The sequence below is a fragment of the Panthera onca genome, chromosome B2 (assembly GCF_046562875.1).
Source record: "Panthera onca isolate mPanOnc1 chromosome B2, mPanOnc1 haplotype 2, whole genome shotgun sequence".
Lineage (NCBI taxonomy): Eukaryota > Metazoa > Chordata > Mammalia > Carnivora > Felidae > Panthera > Panthera onca.
In genome coordinates, this window is record NC_138343.1 from 140,099,400 (window position 1) to 140,114,127 (window position 14,728).

Below are 14,728 nucleotides of genomic sequence, written 5' to 3' on the forward strand. Positions count from 1 at the left end.
CTTTAAAGCATCTTTAAAGTTATTACCAATACCTACAAAATTAGTCAAACTCCCTCATCTTTAATCTCTGGAAGATGAGGGAATCCTACAACCTCAGAAGGAATTAAAACCTGGCCAGATGGGTTTACCCTGGCCATGCAAGGATGGCTTACTATTAGGGACTCCATGATGTTGATACATCATATCAAAGATCACATAAAAAATATTTTTTAATTTACAAAAATTTTTAAGAGATCACATAGGAAAAACTTCACTAAGTACAGTCAATGCCAAAAGCCATTTGGTAAGATCCTGCCTGTGTCTTATTAGGAAAAAAAAAAAAAAAAGGAAAGAAAGGAAGGAGGGAGAGAAGGATGGGGGCGCGGTGGGGGGAGACAGGGAGGAAGGGAGAAGGAGGAATAGTGGAAGGACATATAGCCACTATAATAAAGACTGGTTGTCTCACATCATCAGCCATCATTTAACTGCAAAATACTAGATGACCCCAGATACGAACATCTGCTACCACGGTAACTACTTAATAGCCTGCTGTAAATTCGAATTAACCAATATGACATAAAACAAATAATATATAATATAATAGATATTTTGTATAGCATAATACATAACGTTATAGATAATGTTTTTATATAAGAGTAGATGACATTAATAAATAATTAACAAATTACAGTGATATAATATGATTACACATCTAAAAATACCAAGAGATGCTTATGTAAACTCTGAAAATAGCAACACTCAAGAGCTGTTAATATAACAGCTCTTATTGTATATTGATAAATATACAATCAATAGCTTGTGTACATAATAGCAATAAACAGAGCCTCTAAAGGAAATGGAAAATCATTCACAGAAAAATCCAAGAAATAATCGTGACAACAGATGTGTAGTGTTTGTGTGAAGGAAATTCAAACCTTCCCTGGTAAACATAAAAGAATTGAATGAGTAGCAGGTCACTACGACAGAAAGAGGGAGAGAAGAGAAAGGAAGGAAAGAAAATCAGGGGAAAGGGTGGGGAGAGATGAGAAAACAGAAGTCACAAATGCCATTAAAGTCAAACAGAAAGGTAATGAAAAAATTTATAAGTAAGTAGTTATAACCATGTAAAACTTTTCACAAAATATTTTCAGCATAATTTTTAAACTGAAAAAAAATGTCAATCAACCAACCAGGAAAAAAATTTCCCACAAGTTTAATAGACAAAAGTTGCAAACCTCTTAAAAGTCAGTAGGAAAAATACTAGTGCATTCCTTTTTTAGATTCAAAGGAAATGAACAGCAAGTCATAGAATGAAAATTCAAACTTCAGTGAGATTGAAGGATATAAAATCAATAGACAAAAATCCGTTCCATTTGTATACACCAATAATGAGCTATCAGAAAGAGAAATTTACAAAACAATCATATTTACACTTGCATCAAAAAGAATAAGATACCCAGGAATAAATTTAACCAAGGAGATGAAACACCTGTGCACTGAAAACTGAAAGACAATGACAAGAGAAGTTGAAGAAGACACAAATAAATGGAAAGATATTCTGTGCTCATGGGCTGGAAGAATTAATATTGTTAAAACGTCCATACTACCCAAAGCAATATACAGATTCGGTGCAATCCCTGTCAAAATTCCAATGGCATTTTTCACAGGAATAGAACACATACTCCGAACATTTATATGGAACCACAAAAGATCTGAAACATTCTAAGCAATCTTGAGAAAGAAGAGTAAAGTTGGTGGCATCATGCTTTCTGATTTCAAAATATGTTACAAAGCTATAGTAATTAAAACAATACAGTATTGTGGTAAAAACAGGTACATAAATTAATGAAATAGAATGGGAAGCCCCAAAATAAACCCATGAACAGATGGTCATTTGATTTTCAACAAAGGTGGGGCGCTTGGGTGGCTCAGTCGGTTGAGCGTCCGACTTCAGCTCAGGTCATGATCTCACGGTTCATGGGTTCGAGCCCCACATGGGTCTCTCTGCAGTCAGCACAGAGCCACTTCAGATCCTCTGTCTCCCTCTTTCTCTCTACCTTTCTCTCTCTCTCTCTCTCAAAAAGAAATAAACGTTGAAAAAAATTAAAAACAGAACTACCGTATGATATAGCAATTCCATTTCTGGGTATTTAACCAAAGAAAGCAAAACCGTAACTCAAAATATATCGGCACGCCTATGTTCATAGCAGGATTATTAACAATAACCAAGACATGGAAACAACCTAAGTGTCCATCAGTGGATGCGTGGATAAAGAAGATGTGGAACAGATACATACATACATACATACACACCTACACACACAATGGAATATTGTCATAAAATAGAAGGAAATCTTGCCATTTGCAATATAGATGGATCTTAAAAGCACTATGCTAAGTGGAATAAGCCAGACATGAAAGACAAACACTGTATGACCTCACTTATACGTGAAATCTAAAGAACAAAACAAAACAAAAAAAAACAAGCTCATGAATATAGAGAATAGACTAACGGTTACTGGGGGGGGGGGGGGGGGAAGAGGGGAAAATGGGTGAAGGGGTCGAAAAGTCCAAACTTCCAGTTACAAAATAAATAAGTCATGACGACGTAATGTACAGCATGGCAACCATAGTTAATAATAGTATATTGCATATTTGAAAGTTGCCGAGGGGCGCCTGGGTGGCGCAGTCGGTTAAGCGTCCGACTTCAGCCAGGTCACGATCTCACGGTCCGTGAGTTCGAGCCCCGCGTCAGGCTCTGAGCCCCGCGTCAGGCGCTGGGCTGATGGCTCGGAGCCTGGAGCCTGTTTCCGATTCTGTGTCTCCCTCTCTCTCTCTGCCCCTCCCCCGTTCATGCTCTGTCTCTCTCTGTCCCAAAAATAAATAAAAAAACGTTGGAAAAAAAAAATTTAAAAAAAAAAAGAAAGTTGCCGAGAGTAGATCTTAAAATTTCTCATCACAAGAAAAAAAAATTCTGTAATTATGTATGGTGACAGATGTTAACCAGACTTATTGTGGTTGTCATTTCACAGTGTATACAGATATAGAATCATTATGTTGTATGCCTGAAACTAATATAACGTTGTGCGTCAATTATACCTTAAAAAAATTAAAATTAAATTTTTTTAAATAGGGGAAGCCAGGCAGACACCACATTTACCAAGTGGTCAGAGTTAGTGTCGCAAGTCATGGGATAAATCAACATTGCATGGAAAAAAAACAAGTTCAAATTTCCAAAAACTATACTCATTAGTGATCAATGAGCATGCAAAAAATTTTCAAATTGTGTGTCACTTTACCCTATCAGGCTGGCAAAAAGTAATTAATTGTGAAATAAAACAATAATTTTAAATGCTGGCCAATGCGCATGCCATAAAACGGACATTCTCATACACCGTTGAAAAGAATGTAACGGATACAAACTTTCCAAATAGCAACTTGGAAATATGCATGGAAAGTTTTTGCCCAGTAGTTACACTTCTGCCAATTTACCCTAAGAAAATAATCACAGATATAGACAGAGATTTATGTATAGGAGTGTTAATTATGCATTATTTATAATGGTGAAAAATTGGGCCCAGTCTAAACAGAGAAGAGTTAAATGTATTATGGCACATATTGATGATATAATGGAATATAAGTAATATAATAGAGCCGTGAAAATTCATCCTTCATGAGACTATATAACGGATCGCTGAAAATATGTTACACAGTGTATGGCACGCAATTTTGTAAGCAGACGAAATACACAGACACACAAACACACTAAGTGGAAAGAATTGCACTAAAAGGTAAACAACAACTATTTCTGAGTAGTTGGATCATGGATGACTTTCACTTTTTCCCCAATAGTTCGCCATATTTCCTAAATTTTCTGAAATAAATATATGTTACGTTGAAAACACTACCGTGAGTTAATAACCAATCAGTGCTTCTCTGTGCCAAGGGCTATTCAAAATCTCTAGTATGTATTATGTCATTTAATTCTCTCAGTAAATCTGCGAGCTAGATAATGATTGTTATTCTTCTCATTTTACCAATTCAAAATCTAAGGCCCAGGAGGGGCGCCTGGGTGGCTCAGTCGGTTAAGCGTCTGACTTCGGCTCAGGTCATGATCTCGTGGTCAGTGAGTTTGAGCCCCACATCAGGCTCCGCTCTGTGCTGACAGCTCACAGCCTGGAACCTACCTCGGATTCTGTTGTCTCCCTCTCTCTCTGCCCCTCCTCCACTCAAGCTTTGTCTCTCTGTGTCTCTCAAAAATGAATAAACGTTAAAAAAAAAAAAAAAAAATCGAAGGCCCAGGAAGGGTTAGTAACTTACCCAAGGTCACGCAGTAGTAATTGGTGTGGCCAGTAAGCTGTAAGTGACGTAGGCAAACCCGGGCCCTGTGATTGCCAAATGTACACATTTAACCATCAGTCATATCAGAGATTACCAAACTTTCTGGTATTGGATCCTTTTACGCTATTGAAACCCCCAAAGGAATGTTGTTTATGCAGATTATTGCTATTGATATATGTAATAATACCATTCATAATGTTTAAAGCTGAGAAATGCTTAATTCATCTAAAAATAACAATGAAAACCCATTACATGTTAATACAAATAATACACTTTTATTAAAATAACTCTATTTCCAAAACAAAAAAAAAAAAATGTAGTGAGAAAAATGGTATTATTTTATCTTTCTGAAAATCTTTTCATGTCTAGGTTAACAGAAAAGAACTATATACCTATATATCTGCTTTTGTGCTTAATTTACTTCAGTGTTACATGTCATGTAGCCTTTGGAAAACTCCACTGTCAATTCATGAGAGAATGAGAGTGAAAATGGCAAGTAACATCTTAGTTTTATTGTGATAATGATCTGGACTTTGTGGACCCCTTGGAAAGAGTCCCAGGGAAACCCAGTCCTCTACACTGAGGTTTTTTGGGGTTTATTTTTAAGTTTATTTTATTTATTTTGAGAGAGAGAGCATGTACACGAGCAGGAGAAGGGGAGAAGGAGGGAGAGGGAGAGAGAGATCCCAAGAGAGAATCCCAGCACAGAGCCTGACACAGGGCTCAATCTCAGGAACTATGAGATCATGACCTTACATGAAATCAAGAGTCGGGTGCTTAACCAACTGAGCCACTCAGTTTAAGAAAGAAAGAAAAAAAAAAGGAGGTAAAGGGGGAAGAGGAGATGGAAAAGAAGAAGGACGAGGAAAAAGAAGAAAGAAGGAGGGAGGAGGAGGAGAAAGAGAAGAAGGAGGAGAAGAAGAAGGGGGGAGGGAGAGGAGGAGGAGGAGAAATTGACTAGCACTTACTCTGCACCAAGCACTCGTCACTTCAGGTTCTCAAAGGGCACCAGCACAACAGTGGAGGGATAGAGGAGGGAGGGGGACTTTGCTCCCGCCTTCATTAACCCACAGCAAAATCACCTTCTAAGATGCCAGTCACTGCCAATCCACTGGCTGAGCTGCAACCAAAATTTGGATCCAACTAGAGTTCTGGAACTCTGTTGACCTTGGACACATCGGATCAAGAAAGACAGAGACAGGAAACTGGGCATGCCCTGTAGAGACACCAGCTCCAAGGAGCCCACCCTGCTGTAGACAAGGAGAGGAAATCCATGTAAGAAGCCAGATCACTGCATCATGAGTAACTTCCAATAAGTCCCCGGCTCATCCATTCATTCAACCAATGTTTATTTACCAGTCACTAGTTACAGTGTCCTGCTTGATGCTAAGGCTACAAAGGGGAAGGAAAACAATCTCTTACTCATTGCCTGGTTCTTAGTGTTAAACACCTTCCACATGATAGGTGCTCAATAAATGCAGATGACAGATGGACGGGTGGCCATATGTCTGGATGGATGGAGAAATGGCCCAGTAACTGCCCTTAAGCAGCTCATAGTCTATTCAAGGAGATAGACATAAACAAAGAATCACAATGCCTTGCAGCCAGGACCCTGAAGACTCTGAGAGAAGGCAAATAGAGGGAGGTACAGGAAGGTAGGCTCACTTCCGGGGGGAGAAGGAGTACTGGCAGGAGCCAGGTCATGGTTGGAAGCCAGGTCCTGGCAGGATATGCAGATATGTGGGTCATGACGAGAGTCCAGCCCCTAGATCTGGGCGTGGCATCATGGTGTGGTTACAGGACCAGCCCAGAGGCCTAGTTACCAGAACTTGGTAGAAGATTGAAGAATCACGAGCAGTAAATTCAACTTGATCTGATGGTGAGTTTTATCTGGATGCCTGAGTCGGGCTCTTCACAGGCCCTCAGCATGGTTTCCCAAGTCAAGGACAGGGTTCAGCCCGCAGGGGACTGCCACATGGCCACGGCAACAGGGAAAGAAGGCTAGTGAACAGCGACCTGACAGAGATTTTCTTCTCCCACCCAGCCACCCTCCTCCCTCTGGACGAACACTTAACCACTGTTGGCATTAATGTCGAGCCATTGTTACTGTTACAGTAAATGAAACAGGTGCCCGCACACCCAGAGCCTAGCACACAGCTGACACGCCGTTACATTTTAGTCGACATCATTCATGCCCATGACAGCACTTTCCAGACACTGTAGACATACACTAAAACATTTCCTGTACTTCAAATTCCACAAGCAACCAAGGCTGTAAATCTTCTTGGAGTTGGGGTATAAATAGGATGAGAAAATGTTTGATGCTATGTGGGAAGAAGCAACATAATATTCTCAGCCTAAAAATAGATGGATTTGTTGTGACCATGTGTTTTTTTTGTTGTTGTTATTGTGTTTTGTAGAATCAGTACTCTTGCATTTCTAGGTATGGGAAAGTATTTGCAAACTGTAAATAAAAGCCAATGGGCTCAACTGCTTACCGTTACGGCACTTTCACACCAACCTTCCCAAGGTACCTCACTTAGAAACTAGAGCGGGTCGAGGGTTCACGAATGCGGTGCATTAAGTTAACTTATTTTGAACCACCACCAAAAGCAGAAACTCCCCAGCCCACTGAGGCAAAGGAAGAAAGAGACTGAAGCCATCTGAACTCCGAAAATAACTCGTGGGGTTTTGCTCCCATGTGTGTGGATAGACAGTGGCGTTATGCTGTTACATTCCAGAAACTTCTCTGGTTTGCCGTACCAGGAGAAGCACACAAGATGTTTATTTAATGGATTCACTATGATGGTAATAGGAGTTGTATTTTCAGTGCTTATAATACAGAAGATCAGTTAAAACTATGGCAAATAAATGAATTAAATAAGACTGGCGGTCAACCGAGGCAAGGAAAAACAAATGCCCCAGGCCAATCTGGTTTCTCAGATCTGAGGGCTTTATTGAACTCCATCAGGATACCTACCAAACACTGTTAAAAATTTCTAAAGAGAGAGATTAAGGTCCCATTGACTGAGAACAAGGCAATAGAGATCGAAAAATGCCCCAAGTAATAGTCATGGGCAAAACATCTTGAACTTCATTCCTGAACTCTGTTTCTTTATAAAGAAAGCCAATTCCCAGGGTATGTCTCAAAGAGAACTGGCACCAGCTAGAAGGGCTTAAGGGAGAACCTGGGATCTCTGACGGCAGGGAGGGAAGGAAGAAGAAAGACAAGAGGGACTTCTTTTCTATGCAAAATTTGAAAATCAAAGAGATTTTTTTTTCCTTTAGGGTGACCTTTGTCAGTTCTCTTTCCCAAGATAAATTTCATCACTGCTAATCTCATAAACTAATATCAAAATTAAATATGGCATACTGCTTCATATAACATTTCTGTCTATGTGGCTACTCTCAAGACTGTATATTTACGTAAGGAACTCTCACTGGGAGTCTCAACTGCACCAGATCTAACAGCCCAAATAAAGGGGATTACTGCTATTTACATACGACTTAATCACACTTACATACTGCTATCCTTTAAGTATAACTCACTTTAGGCAGATGGGCGTCGAATAAGCCGTCAGCTCCAAGATCCAAGTAAGATGCTTTCCATTAACTAAAGCCGTAGCACAGTAAACAATACTTTGGGAACCTCAGAGAGAGAGAGAGAGAGAGAGAGAGAATACATCTTCCAGAGGGCCACATTTATGGGGAGTAGGAGCATAATTTAGGCACTAGAAACATTTGGCTCAAGATAATTAAAGGAGAAAATGGGCTTGCAAAATAGATTTGATTCAGGTCTGCCTCCCAACTTGGACATGCTGTATCAGACCTAATTGAAATTGTGGGATATTTAAAGAAAAAGCTTCCTAAAAGGCACAGAAAACCACAGTAGATTTCAAAGGATTTAAGTGTTTTCCTCTATATAGAACTCCCTGGCTTATCTACTAAATTTGTAACAGTGAAACCAATTCGTGGAGGACTGAATTTTGGAATGGAGGTGGCAAACGAAGTAAGACAAAGTGGCCTTTCCAAGTAGCAGGAAGAACCTAGCCAGAAAACAAAAAATAGAATTAAACAAAGGCAAAGGGAAGCAAAAGGGAGGCCACACGGATAGAGGACAGATGAAATTATTCTCACCGATACGTGAGACATTGTGCTTCTGTCAAAATTCACAGAACTGCACAACACAAAGAGGGAACCCCAATCAAACTGTGGACTTGACTAATAAAAATGTACCCATATCGGTTCGTCGATTGTAGCAAGATAACAATAGGCAACATACAGGGGGGCTCGGGGCTCTCTACTCGATTTTTCTACAAACCAAAAACTGCTCTAAAAATAAAGGTAAGACGGAAGTCATTTTAACTTAGACGCCAAGAAAGAATCCAGATAGGAAAGAAAAAACAGTGCAAAACTCTGTTGCTGGGGTATTAAAGGTCAACGCAAGCCACAAAGATTAGCAGTTGGGCGCCCCGTGCATTGTACATAACGTTCTCCAGGCTGGTTCACTGACCCAGGGATGCAAATGTTCAGAACCAGGAGCGGTGCTGTTTTGCTGTGCACCTTTCATAGGGCAATGATAATCGTCAATGAGCTCACGTCAGAAGAAAGGAAGAAAAACTATGCCTCCCTAAGTTATTTGGAAGAGTTGCAGACTTAATACCTACCTTCCTTTGGCCCAGACACCGATACTTATATTAAGAGACAAAAAATGAAATAAGGAACATGCCTGTTTACTGGTGAAGTTGAAGACCAAATTTTGCCACATCCCCCAAATTTAAAAGGCAGCAATTTATTTTTTTTTTAACGTTTATTTATTTTTGAGACAGAGAGAGACAGAGCATGAACGGGGAGGGTCAGAGAGAGGGAGACACAGAGTCTGAAACAGACTCTGAGCTGTCAGCACAGAGCCCGACGCGGGGCTCGAACTCACAGACCACGAGATCATGACCTGAGCCGAAGTCGGCCGCCCAACCGACTGAGCCACCCAGGCGCCCCTAAAAGGCAGCAATTTAAAAGGCTGTCACCTGCCTACTGGTTTTCTGATTTTCTTACACGCTGTATAGGCTAGGCCATCATCATTGTCAATACATCACCAGGGCACCTGGGTGGCTGCCGGTTAAGCCTCCAACTCTGGCTCAGGTCATGATTTCAGGGTTCACGAGTTCGAGTGGTTTGTGGGTTCGAGACCCGCATCCGGCTCTGTGCTGACAGCTCAGAGCCTGGAGCCTGCTTCAGATTCTGTCTCCTCTCTCTCTCTGCCCCTTCTCCCCCCCCTTATTCTCTCTCTCTCTCTCTCTCAAAAATAAATAAACATTAAAAATTTTTTAATTGAAAATAGAAATACCATACGATCCAATCATTCCACTACTGGGTATTTACCCAAAGAGAACAAAAACACTAATTCGAAAATGTATCCGTACTCTTCTGTTTATTGCAGAATTACTTATAACAGCCGAGATACAGAAGCAACCTAAGTGTCCGTGGATAGCTAACATTTGTTAACAATTATAGCTAACACTGCTCGAAACAAGAGAAACAGGTAGCCAGTGAATTCTTTGAGTAATTCCTCTTTTATTCTCATTGCAGGTGGAATCTCAAAAGAATGAGAGGTATTGTTTTTTCCTTCCTCTTTCCACTCTGCCTGGACATGGAGGGGGGTAGAGTACAGGGGGCTCTAACATCCCTCCCGTTTGAGCCACAAAGAAACACAAGTCCAAATGAGCCCCCCAGCTCCCAGGCTTTCATCTGCAAATGCAGGCCTGAGAGGAGAGGACTCTCCAGGTGAGGCAGCTGGAGACAGGGGGTTGTACCTGGGGGGCAGGGGAAGGTCTACGTAAGGGGAAAGGGGAGAGGATTGAGAAGGTGGATTCCATAAGGAGCCACGGCCCGTGCACAACTCCGATGGGGCTGAACGTAGGTCCTGGAGAGGCGGATGCCTGAAGAGCTGGCGTAAGATCTCTATGCTCCCCTGACCGTAAAGAGAACGGAACCGCCAGCCTGGGCCAGGATATATCATTGGCAACGTTGAGTGGAAGGCTTTTCTTGGAACAAACTCCTCTTCTGTTCTCTAGCACCTTATATGGTGGAATTTTATATGAGTTTTTAATGGGGGAAGGCAACCAGGATCCTGCTGCAGCCGGCCTACTGGCTCACAAGAGTCGATTGTTAAATTTTGAGGAATTTTGTGAGCCAATTATGAAACACGGTCATTGTTAAAAATAGGGGCGACTGGGTGGCTCAGTCGGTTAAGCGTCTGACTTCGGCTCAGGTCATGATCTCGCGGTTGGTGAGTTCAAGACCCGCGTCGGAGCCTAAAGCCTGCTTCTGATTCTGTGTCTCCCTCTGTCTCTCTGCCCCTCCCCTATTTGAGCCCTCTCTCTCTCTCTCTCTCTCTCTCTCTCTCTGTCTCTCTCTCTCAAAAATAAACGTTAAATTTTTTTTTGCTTTAAAAACTCCCTATTTCCTACCCATTTGACTACATTTTACTATAATCTATGTTCTCGATGGCATCTTGAAGGCATCTATGTTCACTATACCTGGATGGGAGTATTTATACCACAGAAATTGGCAAACCCTACAGATCAGGGCTTAACGTATTGCTCTAGACTAGGAGTCAGCAAACTGTGGCCCACGGGCCAAATATAGTTCACCACCTGTTTCTATAAAGTTTTACTTGAACACAACCATGCCCATTCATGTATGCCTTACCTAGCCGTGAAAGTTTTTACTGCCTTTGCTGCCTTCTCTCTACGATGGTGGGATAGAATAGTGAAAACAGAGACTGTATGACCTGCAAAGCCTAAAATATTTATTATCTGTTCCTTTACAGAAAAATGTTGCTGACCCCTGATCCAGATTTAAGAAAGTGATGGAGAATTGTGGTGATCATTTCACAATATATTCAAATAGTGAATCATTCATTATATTGAACATCTGAAACCAATATAATGGTATACGTCAATTACGTCTCACTGTTTTTTAAAAAGCGATGGAGAAAATGCAAATAATGCAGATCAAGCTTAAAAATGTGTTGTGTCTGTGGACCATAGCTGTGTTTGCGAGTGGCGTAAAAAATTAAAGAAATATTCTTTCAATATTTAGAACTATTATCCAATTCAGTAAAGGAGATACATCTAGCGACCTTACAAACTAGTGCACTTCTGAAACACATCTTCATTATTTTACTGTCCTGTAACTCATTCATGCAAATAAAAATATCGACCAGCAAAAGTCAAAAGTATACTCAGAGCTCCAGTTTTTAACATCCAGCAGCAGGCATAGCACCGAATTCTCTCACTGAATTTTGGTGCAAGGTACACCTCTCTGCTAAATCTGTTTAAAAACAGATTTAAAACACACACAAGGAACCTCACATATTTCTTGTATTCAAGTGTTGTAGAGCATATTCATAACCTGCCATATATATTATGTCATTTAATAACGTGATGATTCTGGTATCATAAACCTTATTCAGTAGGTGAAGTAATGGAGAGAAAAGGTTAAGAAACATCACACAAGGTTGAAGCTAGGATTTGAACCTAATTTACTGAAAATCTGAGTACGCTTGCTTGGAAATTATCATTTTAGTAGCCATTATATGAGAGAAGACGCCATAATGTTAAAAAAAAAGCAACTGTGAACTCAGCCATATTTGCATGTACGTTATTAATGACCATATCAATATACATTTGAAAAAGTTATGTGTGAAACACTTCTTCATTCTATAGGCAGTGTTTTGAATGGATTCACAAACCCCTTGTGATAATGCAGCACTCTCATCAGAGTTCTGTGGCCAAAGGCTGGAAACTTGGGAAACAATTCCTAGAGCTTATCTTTAAGATCCTTCTTGCGGCCAGACCAGACTCCCTGCCATATACTTGGGCCCAGACTTTGTTCTCTTCCCCAGGAACAGTCCTTCTGGAACACCAGTTGGCTTCAGCAGTCTGAATTGCACGGTCTGGCCCCATGTGATGTCTTTCCTCTACGCTGGTCTTCCATGCTTTGGGGACCTTCCAGGGTGGTAGCAGGGGTGGGTGGTTGCTTGCAAAGGTTCCATGGTGACAGGGAACAGACTGACAGACTTAGACCACTGAGAACAAGTCAGAGTGACAAGAATGAAGGAGTTCAGAGAGGAGAAGCTGAGAGTCCCTGGGAACAATGCTAAGCCGGTAAGTTATACAATCTGACTTCAGTTTTGTTGATTTTTTAAAAATGATGTCACGTCTATAAATGATTGAATCCCACCACATCCTGACCTTCACCTTCTGCCCAGAGAAAACCAGGCAAGGCCCAGCCCAGACGGTGGTTTTCTCTGGGCCAAGACCAGGCTGGAGACCTCTGAGAAAGGCCAACGCCAGGGATAGGAGAGCAGAGTGACCAGAAGCTTCTACCCAAGAAGCCAAAGGTGGCAAACCTCGGGAGGCCCAGTGTGCAGCCATGAGTCCCACAGCCCAGGCTCAGCAGAGCAAGAACAGAAATTGGGGGGAAACATGGAGCGGTGGGGGCACTCAGCTAAAGGAGGCACTGTTGTTAATGGTTCCCTTTGGTGCACTGCCCAACAGCAGGGAGGGACTGAGCGAAAACAGATCATCTAAACAGCCATGCGAATTACATTTTACAGAAATCCAAGTTTTAGTTTTTCTCTTTTACTCTCTTGGGTCATTAATAGTTGTGGTTTTGATAACAACGGGCTAAAAAGAAACACATAGTGAACTCGGTAATGCTTTAAAAGTCATCAATTATTTCATTCAAGAAGGTGTATTATCTAGGGGCACCTGGGTGGCTCGGTCGGTTGAGCGACCAACTTGGGCTCAAGTCATGAGCTCACATCTATGTGAGTTTGGGCCCCGCGCTGGGCTCCTTGCTGACAGCTCAGAGCCTGGAGCCGGCTTCGGACGGAGGGGGAAATTGCATTATTCTTTATATCTGGAGTGTGTGTAACGCCAAACTCCTGCTAGGCTTACAGCCAGATCAGTAGCACACATTTCTCCGTGCAATGGTGAAGTGCAGGTGTGCTTTGCTTCACTGTAGACAGTTTGGGAGGGTGAAGCCACCCATCACCACCATCCAGGGAAAACCGAAGAAATGAGGGGAAAGGCCAGGATTCTGGGCTGCAAGCTTGAATGAGAAGAACCTTCCTGGGTTTCTTGCCCTTAATACGGACATACTTCCTACCAGAAACAAATCTACGCAAGGCACTATACCCTTCCCAGCCACGTGTTGCTTACCAAATTCCCTACTTGGCCGTTTATAATCCCAGACCCACTGTTACCATTACACTAAAAACAATTCCGAAAGAGTAGCCAGGGATCACCTCATTGCCAAATCCGCCGGCTCCTTCTAAGTTCCTATTCCCCTTAGTTTCCATAGCATGAGCCTGCCTATCCTCGTAACCAGGCCTCCGTCAAGAGAAAAAAGGAAAATGATTTGATGTCTACAATATGCAGATTGAGGGAAAGGCAGGAGGCCAAGACAACATTAGTATTTCGAGTGTGTGTGTGTCTGAAACGCGTTGCCAAAACAGAGGGAGGGAAGTTGGGAGGGGAACCATGTGGAGGGGGGAGGTGGGCTGAGCAAGCTCTCCAGGCACAGGAACCCCAATCGGGGTAGGGGCCATCTATACAAAAGAATTGCTTCAGTCCGGAAAAGCAACGCAGCCACGGAGAGAAAACAAGATGGGCTGCTGGCATTTCTGGTTCCTTCCCTCAAGTCCATTCCTGGCCACTGACAAACATTTCCTCAACGCTGCTTGCTTTCTCCAGTTTAAAACTGGCTCCTTGTTGGGGCGCCTGGGCGGCTCAGTAGGTTAAGCGTCTGACTCTTGGTTTCGGCTCAGGTCATGATCTCACGGTTCGTGCGTTCGAGCCCCACATGGGGCTCCACACTGATGGTGTGGAGTTTACTTGGGATTCTCTCTCTCCCTCTGTCTCTGCCCCTCTCCTGCCTGCTCTCTCCCTCTCTCAAAAATAAATGGACTTTAAAAAAACAGTTTCTAAAACTGGCTCCTTGCTGATTTAACTCGGAAGGCCAGTGCCTTGCTTAAAAGGCCCTGGGAAAGCCCCTAATTCTCCCACTTGGTTCCGCACGGCAGTGAGACAGCTCACCCCCTGCCCTGCTGGCCTCCTTTTCTTCCCCACTTCTCCCTCATTGCCTCCTGCGCATTCATCCCCTGCCTCTTCCTTGGGATCGATCACGTAACAGAGACCTACTTCCATTGTGCCCTCTAAATGGAGACCTACTTCCATTGTGCCCTCTACATTTGTCTAAATGTATCCTTAACCCAACCAGACAAGAGAATGAATGGTCTTACAGCAGTTTTATGATTCTCTGACACACCCTATGTATGATAAAGTATGAAATACATTCTTGGTTGGCTACTGGATTGCCTAATATGTGAAACTGTGCC